This window comes from Carassius carassius, chromosome 38 (assembly GCF_963082965.1).
Source record: "Carassius carassius chromosome 38, fCarCar2.1, whole genome shotgun sequence".
Taxonomy (NCBI): Eukaryota; Metazoa; Chordata; class Actinopteri; order Cypriniformes; family Cyprinidae; genus Carassius; species Carassius carassius.
In genome coordinates this window covers 3,264,749-3,275,332 of record NC_081792.1, presented here as the reverse complement: position 1 = coordinate 3,275,332, position 10,584 = coordinate 3,264,749, and the positions used below count along the sequence as shown (strand labels likewise).

The window sequence follows — 10,584 nt, the reverse complement described above, 5'->3', positions numbered from 1 at the left end:
AATTGCCACCTGGACATTTAGGATAAGTTGTAAACTGAGTTAAACTGAAGGAGCGAATAATCAGCAACTTTGCCGATTAAAAATTGGTCTCACTTTCATTGTTACCCTCACAATGTCATTTTTGTACCTTGACAGAGTGACAATAGGCATTTTTCCTCTAGATAACGGTTGCCGTGTGTGTTTTCAAATGGATGGCACAAGTATTTTCACCTGGAAAAGAGCTTAATTACCAGTTCGAGGTATCAATTCAGCAATCACAGGAATCTGCCCAAATAAACTGAACTCCCGGGGTGAGTAAAAAAAACAGATCCCTTGAATGCATACAACACTATATAATTCAGAAAACCGTCCTTTTGGATAATTCTTGTTTTGCCAAATTATTATCACATTGTTACAGTCGCAGACCTAAAGCAACAGGCCACTACAAGATCCTGTGCCCACACTGACCACATGTATGGAAAGTGCGCCACTGGCCAGTTTAAGATGTCCAAATACCATATGGTCTAGCGGTTAGGATTCCTGGTTTTCACCCAGGCGGCCCGGGTTCGACTCCCGGTATGGAAACGCATGCTTCTTTTTGCTTCCCTCCTCAAAAATCCAGCACATCTTCCTGCACCAGATGTCGAGGTTCTGTCTAACACTTTGCCCCTTCGATAGCTTAGCTGGTAGAGTGGAGGACTGTAGGTTGGAGTCTTGGCAATCCTTAGGTCGCTGGTTCGACTCCGGCTCGAAGGAGGTCTTTTTTTCAAGTGCTCACCATTTTTTTGGTTTGGAGCTGGCTCTCTCGCAGCTGTTAGCAGAGCTTGAATTCGCAGTCCACAGTTGGAAGCCAAAAGAGCTTTCCCTGACCGGGAATCAAACCCAGGCCGCGGCGGTGAGAGCGCCGAATCCTAACCACTAGACCACCAGGGAGGGGCTGGTGGGCTGGTGGGCTGGTAGGCTTACCTCCTGATAACAAGGTGAGAATAAGCAGACAGCAATGCTTGCCACTGTCACATCTAAAACCAACAACTCTGTAGCAATCGTGAGTCTCTACTATCGGTGGGCCAGTGGCGCAATGGATAACGTGTCTGACTACGGATCAGAAGATTCTAGGTTCGACTCCTGGCTGACTCACTCTGTGTTTGTTTTTATCCGGCTTATTTTGTTGTTGTGTTTTTTTTTTCTCCAAAATCTAGAAGAAAAGGCAAATCTCCAGGCATTCTTCTTTTTTTCCAAAAAAGACATATTCTGCACACCCATTCCGATGTCTAGGGGAGAAAAGGACATGCTTCGGTATTGCCATTCGTATTTCAATTTTGGACCTTGACAGACCGACGATAGACAGTTTTTCATCTAGATAACGGTTGTAATGTGTGTTTTTAGATGCATGACACAAGTATTTTCACCTGGACAAGAGCTTAATTACCAGTTCAAGGTATCAATCAGCAATCACAGGACTCTGGCCAAAAAACTGAACCCCCGGGGTGAGTCAACAAACATGTCCCTTGAATGCATGTAACACCATTTATTTCTGTAAACCACACTGGCCAGATTTAATGAAAGTGGCCCACAAGCTTGTGCCCAGTTAAAGCTTGCCAGTTCCCATATGGTCTAGCAGTTAGGATTCCTGGATTTCTCCCATGCAGCCAGGGGTCGTCTCCCATGATGGGAAAGCTTGATCTTTTTTGCTTCTCTCCTCAAAAAGCCAGCACATCTTCCTGCACCAGAAGTGACTTTTTGGACAGCAGTAGAGCTACAGAACCCTGATAGATTGAGGTTCCGATGTCTACGGGGAGTCGCGTAACATGCTTCGGTATTGCCATTAATCACAAAAGCTCTCAGATAAGCTCGGCGATTAACGTGGTAATAAAATGCAGGCTGGTGGGCCAGTTGATGCTAGATTGAACAATTTCATCTCTACACTGTAACTGCTTTACTACTTTGAAGGGTGTAATGCCATGTGGTTTTGATGTCATGGGCTTGCCATTTTGAAGCCTTATCATTAATTGCCACCTGGACATTGAGAATAAGTTGTAAACTGAGTTAATCTGAAGGAGCGAATAAGCAGCAACTTTGCCGATTAAAAATTGGTCTCACTTTCATTTTTACCCTCAAAATGTCATTTTTGTACCTTGACAGAGTGACGATAGGCAGTTTTTCCTCTAGATAACGGTTGCAGTGTGTCTTTTCTAATGGATGACCCAAGTATTTTCAACTGGAAAAGAGCTTAATTACCAGTTCGATGTACCAATTCAGCAATCACAGGAATCTGCCCAAAAAAACTGAACCCCCGGGGTGAGTAAAATAAAACAGATCCCTTGAATGCATACAACACTATGTAATTCAGAAAACCGTCCTTTTGGATAATTCTTGTTTTGCCAAATTATTATCACATTGTTACAATCGTAGACCTAAAGCAACAGGCCACTACAAGATCCTGCGCCCACACTGACCACATGTATGGAAAGTGCGCCAATGGCCAATTTAAGGTGTCCAAATCCCATATGGTCTAGTGGTTAGGATTCCTGGTTTTCACCCAGGCAGCCTGGGTTCGACTCCTGGTATGGGAAAGCTTGATCTTTTTTGCTTCTCTCCTCAAAAAGCCAGCACATCTTCCCGCACCAGAAGTGACTTTTTGGACAGCAGTAGTACTACAGAACCCTTAGCTTCTGATAGGTTCGAACCTACTCATCCATGCTGGCAAGGGTTCACCCTCCGCGGCTAGAGAAGGCAGCTCGAGATGGGTGGAAGTCGGAAGAAAAATTTTAGGATGAGGAGTAGAGAAAACACTTGTACTGTACTCAGGGCACTCAGAGGAATCCATTTATGTACGTTTCATCCCATAATACTGTAGAAATATGCATAGAAAAAATGTTGGATTTTGGTTAATTTCACAACAAGTGGTGCATGTTCACCAAAATGTCACAAACTTTGCCAAGCTGTAACTCCGCCAAAACGGGGCCAAACTGCACTAAACTCGGGTCAGAATAAGACCTACAGAAGGCCCACCGAACACCGCTGGCCCCCATCCATAAAACTCCAGGGGGCGGAGTTATGGCCCCCCACATTTTTGATAGTCAAATGGAAGGAAGAGACCTAGCAAATTGAAACTGGGTGACTTGATAGCACTTGAAGGGCCCTCTCTGAAGCCACCTCCCCCAAGTCGATAGACCACCGGGGGCCAGAGATATGGCCCCGCAAATGCAAAAAGTCCCAAAATTTGACCGGCCATAACTCACTCAAAAAGAGGGGAAAACACCAACCTCTGGTCAATATTAGACCTTGAGGACCTCTATCCGACACCACCGGCCCCAAGTCCCTTAACCCCCGGGAGAAGGAGATACGGTGCCCCAAATTTGGTATCCATCCAATATGAATATATAGTGCACCTGAGGTTTAACAAATAGCAATTCTATTAAATTTGATTTAATTAAAAATATGCAATATTGTTGATCAAAACGCCTGCAGTGTACTCAGACATCTCAGCAGAGTCCATTAATGTAAGATCTATCCCATAATAATGTAGAATTTCAATATAAAAAATGTTGGATTTTGCATGTCTACCCTCAATTTATTTGACAGCATATGTGTCCACTTGCAGATTATCAAATAGCAAGTCTATTTAACTTGATTTATTTCAAATGAGTGCAATATTGTTAATGGAAACACCTCTACTGTACACAGCACGCTCAGTAGAGTCCATTTATGTAAGATTTGTCACATAATACTGTAGAATTTGCATAAAAATTTATGTCCACGGGAGCACTACGGAGGTCCCGCTGAATAAATTGTAAATGGACATTTTTTTTTAAAAAAAACCTCCCATTTGCCATTTATTCAGCACACCCTTCCTAATGGTTCCGTTGACAGATACATTTTAGCGATTTCGTGGTTGAAGTCTCATCAGCTGTACTCTGCAAGCTCCGAGGAATCCATTTTTGTAAGTTTTGTCCCATAATACTGTAGAAATATGCATAGAGAAAATGTTGGATTTTGGTTGTCACAAATTTTAGGTAATAAAATAGAAAGTTGCCTATGTGCTGGAATGTACAAAACTGATGACAAACTTATGGTCAGACATACATACAGGGCCTTTCTTTAGAATAAATCAAGCAATCCTCTCTAAGGAGGTATTAAAATTGTAATCATAAGGAAAAGTTTGACTATTGTGGAACCACCCCATATAGTGTATATAAGGAGATAACAAAAAACATTCGAGAGATTTCCTTGCAAGGACTCTCGGCGTTGTTTTCCATAAAATAAAGTCTTTTCTTCTGAGAGAAAACCACTGACTGAGTGTGATTCTTCTGAGAACCGGTAGACGAAACTACATCAGCAACTTTGCGGATTAAAAATTGGTCTCACTTTCATTAATAACCTCACAATATGGGTTAGGCCGTGGGGAAGCAGATTTGCGACCTGGAGGAAAGGCAGGCCCAGCTGAGAGAGCGGAGAGCCGTGCTAGAATCATTCCGGGCTGACGCTCACAAGTCCGGGGTAAGTATACAGCGTGCTGCTAACAGTCCCACCACGTCTACTCTGTGTGTTTCTCTGCACAGGCTCGGTGCACCCAGGACGCAATATTCCCAGATGTCCTTCACTGCGACGCCGGGACACCACGGACCCTGGGTGCATCCACAGCAGAGGACGCGAGCCGGGTCCCGGGCGACGACTTTTCCCCCTCCTGCCTTCGACATCTCCATCCGGAACCGCTTCGCTCCCCTCCGCGAGACAGGAAGCGACGCTATGATCATCGGAGACTCTATCGTCCGACACGTAATTGTTACGTTAGCCGAAGGTAGAGTGCACAATCATTGTTTGCCTGGTGCTCGTGTTCTCGATGTTTCTGCGCAGAAACCCGCGATCCTGAAGGCCGGTGAGAGCCCCAGAGCGGTCGTGCTTCACGCCGGGGTTAACGACACCACGCTGCGGCAGACGGAGACGCTGAAGAGGGACTTCAGCAGCCTGATCGAGACGGTTCGCAGCACGACACCCGCGGCGACGATCATCGTGTCAGGACCACTGCCCACGTACCGACGAGGACACGAAAGGTTCAGTAGACTTTTTGCTTTAAATGAATGGTTGTTGTCATGGTGAAAAGAACAGAAACTGCTATTTGTTAATAACTGGAATCTTTTCTGGGAGCGTCCTAGGCTGTTTCGCGCTGATGGATTACACCCCAGGAGAGTCGGAGTGGAGCTGATCTCTGACAACATCTCCAGGACACTTCGCTCCATGTGACTAGTAAGACAATTCTCAAATAACTATTATGATGAGTTTTGTTCCACCCGCTTAAATGATAAAAGTACTTGCGCTGTAAAAACTATTAAGACTGTGTCTGTTCCCCGAATAGTGAGGTCAAAATATAATGTAGGATCTAGAAAATATCTTATCGTAATTAAACCAGAAAAATGTAAAGTAAATGAACAAAAACAATTTTTAAAGTTTGGGCTCATAAATATTAGATCACTCACACCCAAAGCAGTTATTGTAAATGAAATGATCACAGATAATAGTTTTGATGTACTGTGCTTGACTGAAACCTGGCTAAAACCAAATGATTATTTTGGTCTAAATGAGTCTACTCCACCAAACTTCTGTTATAAGCATGAGCCCCATCAGACTGGTCGTGGCGGAGGTGTTGCAACAATATATAGTGATATTCTCAATGTTACCCAGAAAACAGGATACAGGTTTAACTCTTTTGAAATACTTCTGATAAATGTTACACTGTCAGACATGCAAAAGAAATCTAATGTATCTCTTGCTCTGGCTACTGTGTATAGACCACCAGGGCCGTATACAGAATTCCTAAAAGAATTTGCAGATTTCCTCTCAGACCTTCTAGTTACAGTTGATAAGGCGCTAATCATGGGAGATTTTAATATTCACGTTGATAATGCAAATGATACATTAGGACTTGCGTTTACTGACCTAATAAACTCCTTTGGAGTCAAGCAAAATGTCACCGGGCCCACTCATCGTTTTAATCATACACTAGATTTAATTATATCGCATGGAATCGATCTTACTGCTATAGATATTGTACCCCAAAGTGATGATATTACAGACCATTTCCTTGTATCGTGCATGCTGCGTATAACTGATATTAACTATATGTCTCAGCGTTACCGTCTGGGCAGAACTATTGTTCCAGCCACCAAAGAAAGATTCGCAAATAACCTGCCTGATCTATCTCAACTGCTATTTGTACCCAAAAATACACATGAATTAGACGAAATTACTGACAACATGGGCACTATTTTCTCTAATACATTAGAAGCTGTTGCCCCCATCAAATTGAAAAAGGTTAGAGAAAAACGTACCGTGCCATGGTATAACAGTAATACTCACTCTCTCAAGAAAGTAACTTGTAGTCTTGAATGCAAATGGAGAAAAACTAACTTGGAAGTTTTTAGAATTGCATGGAAAAACAGTATGTCCAGCTATAGACAGGCTCTAAAAACTGCTAGGGCAGAGCATATACACAAACTCATTGAAAATAACCAAAACTATCCAAAGTGTACTATCCTAGTGTACTGGCAAATTATAGGCCTATTTCAAATCTTCCATTTATGTCTAAAATTTTAGAAAAAGTTGTGTCTGCTCAATTGAGCACCTTCCTGCATAAAACTTATCTGTATGAAGAATTTCAGTCAGGTTTTAGGCCCCACCATAGCACAGAAACTGCACTTGTTAAAATTACAAATGACCTGCTCCTTGCGTCAGATCAAGGCTGCATCTCATTTCTAGTCTTACTTGATCTTAGTGCTGTGTTCGACACCATAGTTCATGACATACTCATAGATCGATTACAAAACTATACAGGTATTCAAGGGCAGGCTCTAAGATGGTTTAGATCCTACCTGTCCGATCGCTACCATTTTGTTTACTTAAATGGGGTGTCATCTCATTTATCATCAGTAAAATATGGAGTGCCACAAGGATCCGTCCTAGGTCCCCTTCTATTTTCAATATACATGTTGCCCCTTGGTAATATTATTAGAAAATACGGAATTAGCTTCCACTGTTATGCTGATGATACTCAGCTATATATCTCAACGAGACCAGATGAAACTTCCCAATTATCTAAGCTAACAGAGTGTGTTAAAAATGTAAAAGATTGGATGACAAATAATTTTCTCCAATTAAATTCGGATAAGACAGAGATATTAATTATTGGACCAAAAAACACTACACAGAATCTTGTAGATTACAATCTGCAACTAGACGGATGTACTGTTACTTCCTCTACAGTCAGAAATCTGGGTGTTATATTAGACAGCAATTTGTCTTTTGAAAATCATATTTCCAATGTTACAAAAACTGCATTCGTCCATCTTAGAAACATTGCCAAGCTACAAAACTTGTTATCTGTTTCTGATGCAGAAAAGCTAGTTCATGCATTCATGACCTCTAGACTGGACTATTGTAATGCACTTCTAGGTGGTTGTCCTGCTTTGTCAATAAACAAGCTACAGGTAGTCCAAAATGCAGCAGCTAGAGTCCTTACGAGGTCAAGAAAATATGATCATATTACCCCAATTTTACAGTCTCTGCACTGGCTACCTATTAAGTTCTGTATCAGTTACAAATTATTATTACTTACCTATAAGGCCCTAAATGGTTTAGCTCCTGCGTACCTAACTAGCGTTCTACCACGCTACAATCCATCACGCACCCTAAGGTCACAAAACGCTGGACTTTTGGTAGTTCCTAGGATAGCAAAGTCCACTAAAGGAGGTAGAGCTTTCTCACATTTGGCTCCCAAAACCTGGAATAGCCTTCCTGATAATGTTCGGGGTTCAGACACACTCTCTCTCTGTTTAAATCTAGATTAAAAACACATCTCTTTCGCCAAGCATACGGATAATGTATCTTTTAAATTGTGAGTGTAGTTGCCTCTGATCAAATATGCATTTTTATTCTTTAGCTTGGGTTAAACTAATTTTACTTTGTTGGATCAGCAGCTATGCTAATGATGTCTCTATTTTGTTTCTATGTTTTGCCACGGGATTTACATCCCGTGGTAACTAGGATTTACACAAGCTCCAGTCTGGATCCAGAACACCTGAGAAGAGATGATGCTGACCCTCAGAGGACCCCAGATGATCCTAACCTTGAATCAACAAACAGAACTAACAATTATTGCTACATGTGTGACTGCATCATATAATAATAACTATTAATTAATAATATTGATAGTTCATCGTCTAGCTGACTACGTCTTGTATTATTATTATTTTTATTTATTTTTTTTTTCTAAAATCCTGTCAAACGTGCACAAACTACTAGCTACTACTAAATATTGTAGAAACATAATTTTCTGTAAAGTTGCTTTGTAACAATTTGTATTGTAAAAAGCGCTATACAAATAAACTTGAATTGAATTGAATTGAACATATTCCTAACATGCCAAATGCAAAGGGGGCATCCAGATTTGAACCGGGGACCTCTTGATCTGCAGTCAAATGCTCTACCACTGAGCTATACCCCCACAGACTCCCTGGATCATAGCCTCACACAAGATGACAGACTCACTTTTGAATAAAGTTTTTGGATATGACAAGCATGCCAGATACAAAAAAGAACCTCTCGAGAGGATGTGCCACTGAGTTACAATCACATACAGAATCTTTCTATATAGATATGTTTGCACTTATTCCTAATCTGCAAAACCGGGGACCTCTTGATCTGCAGTCAAATGCTCTCCCACTGAGCCATACCCCCAAATCTTTGCAGAAAAATGCTCTTTCATTGAGCCAAACCCCCACAGACTTCTGTGCTTAGAGCCAAAGATTAAGTTACATCCTACGGTTCAACAATATCAAACATTGACTGCTTCACGGTAAACTCAAGTCTTTGGTTACTCCCTATCAGAATCAACAACTCTACAACTCAAAACTTCCAAATAAGACAAGTCCAAAGGGGCACCCAGATTTGAACTGTGGACGACTTGATTACAGACTCACTTTGAAATCATGTCGTTGATTATGTCAAGCAAGCCAGATCCAAAATTTAGACCTATTGATCTGCAGACAAATGCTCTGTCGTCGAGCTATAACCCCGTACTGCATGAGCACAAACCACAAAAATGAACTTATGTCAAGGATTTGTTTATTCCTAACATGCCCAAAGGAGGCACATGGAATGAACCTGGGATTTCTTGATCTACAATCAAACGCCGTGCCATTGAGATATAACCCTGTACAGTATGAGCACAAAAAGTCAGGAAGATATGGCTACACATATTCCTAGCATGCCAATTACAAAGGGGGCGCCCAGATTTGAACCAGGGACTTCTTGATCTGCAGTCAAATGCTCTACCACTGAGCTATACCCCCACAGACTCCCTGGATCATAGCCTCACACAAGATGGCAGGTCTCAATTTTGAATAAAGTTTTTGGATATGACAAGCATGCCATATACAAAAAAGAACCTCTCGAGAGGATGTGCCACTGAGTTACAATCACATACAGAATCTTTCTATATAGATATGTTTGCACTTATTCCTAATCTGCCAAATCCATAAGCGGCACCCAATTTTGAAACGAGGACCTTTTGATCTGCACTCAAATGCTCTACCACTCAACTATGCCCCCGCATCTTTGCAGATAAATGCTCTTTCATTAAGCCATACCCCTACAGACTTCTGTGTTTAGAGCCAAAGATTAAGTTAGATCCTACGATTCAACAATATCAAACATTGACTCCTTCACTGTAAACTTAGGTCTTTGGTTACTCCAAATCAGAATCAACAACTCTAACACTCAAACCCTCCAAATAAGACAAGTCCAAAGGAGACACCCAGATTTGAACTGTGGACGACTTGATTACAGACTCACTTTGAAATCATGTCGTTGATTATGTCAAGCAAGCCAGATCCAAAACATAGAAATATTGATCTGCAGACAAATGCTCTGTTGTTGAGCTATAACCCCGCACTGCCTGAGCACAAACATCAAAAATGAATTTATGTCAAGGATTTGTTTATTCCTTGCCGTACCTTTGAGATATAACCCTGTACAGTATGAGCACAAAAGGCAGGAAGATATGGCTACACATATTCCTAACATGCCAAATCCAAAGGGAGCATCCAGATTTGAACCAAGGACCTCTTGATCTGTAGTCAAATGCTCTACCACTGAGCTATACCCCCACAGATTCCCTGGATCATAGCCACACACAAGATGACAGACTCACTTTGAAATCATGTCGTTGATTATGTCAAGCAAGCCAGATCAAAATAGTAGACCTATTGACTTGCAGACAAATGCTCTGTTGTTGAGCTATAACCCGTACTGCATGATCACAAACCACAAAAATGAATTTATATCAAGGATTTGTTTATTCCTAATATGCCAAGCCCAAAGGAGGCACATGGAATGAACCTGGGACTTCTTGATCTACAATGAAACGCTGTGCCATTGAGATATAACCCCATACAGTATGAGCACAAAAAGGCAGGAAGATATGGCTACACATATTCCTAACATGCCAAATGTAAAGGGGGCCCCCGGATTTGAACCGGGGACCTCTTGATCTGCATTCAAATGCTCTACCACTTTTTGCAGTCTTCCGGTGGCACTGCTCTGTTTGCG

At 41.7% G+C, this 10,584-nt stretch overlaps 8 non-coding genes across 8 annotated transcripts; 4 read left to right on the top strand and 4 right to left on the bottom strand.

The window, feature by feature from the left end:
• Positions 1 to 492: 492 nt before the first annotated feature.
• trnae-uuc (transfer RNA glutamic acid (anticodon UUC)) lies at positions 493 to 564 on the top strand. The gene has a single exon. It is a non-coding gene; the product is annotated as a tRNA-Glu (tRNA).
• Positions 565 to 647: 83 nt separating this feature from the next.
• trnay-gua (transfer RNA tyrosine (anticodon GUA)) lies at positions 648 to 735 on the top strand. The gene is given in 2 exon segments: positions 648 to 684; positions 700 to 735. It is a non-coding gene; the product is annotated as a tRNA-Tyr (tRNA).
• Positions 736 to 840: 105 nt separating this feature from the next.
• trnae-cuc (transfer RNA glutamic acid (anticodon CUC)) lies at positions 841 to 912 on the bottom strand. The gene has a single exon. It is a non-coding gene; the product is annotated as a tRNA-Glu (tRNA).
• A 131-nt stretch (positions 913 to 1,043) lies between these two features.
• Positions 1,044 to 1,116, top strand: trnar-acg (transfer RNA arginine (anticodon ACG)). Its single transcript has one exon. It is a non-coding gene; the product is annotated as a tRNA-Arg (tRNA).
• A 1,364-nt stretch (positions 1,117 to 2,480) lies between these two features.
• trnae-uuc (transfer RNA glutamic acid (anticodon UUC)) lies at positions 2,481 to 2,552 on the top strand. The gene has a single exon. It is a non-coding gene; the product is annotated as a tRNA-Glu (tRNA).
• A 5,855-nt stretch (positions 2,553 to 8,407) lies between these two features.
• trnac-gca (transfer RNA cysteine (anticodon GCA)) lies at positions 8,408 to 8,479 on the bottom strand. The gene has a single exon. It is a non-coding gene; the product is annotated as a tRNA-Cys (tRNA).
• Positions 8,480 to 9,254: 775 nt separating this feature from the next.
• Positions 9,255 to 9,326, bottom strand: trnac-gca (transfer RNA cysteine (anticodon GCA)). The gene has a single exon. It is a non-coding gene; the product is annotated as a tRNA-Cys (tRNA).
• Positions 9,327 to 10,070: 744 nt separating this feature from the next.
• On the bottom strand, positions 10,071 to 10,142 carry trnac-aca (transfer RNA cysteine (anticodon ACA)). Its single transcript has one exon. It is a non-coding gene; the product is annotated as a tRNA-Cys (tRNA).
• Between the last annotated feature and the right edge of the window lie 442 nt (positions 10,143 to 10,584).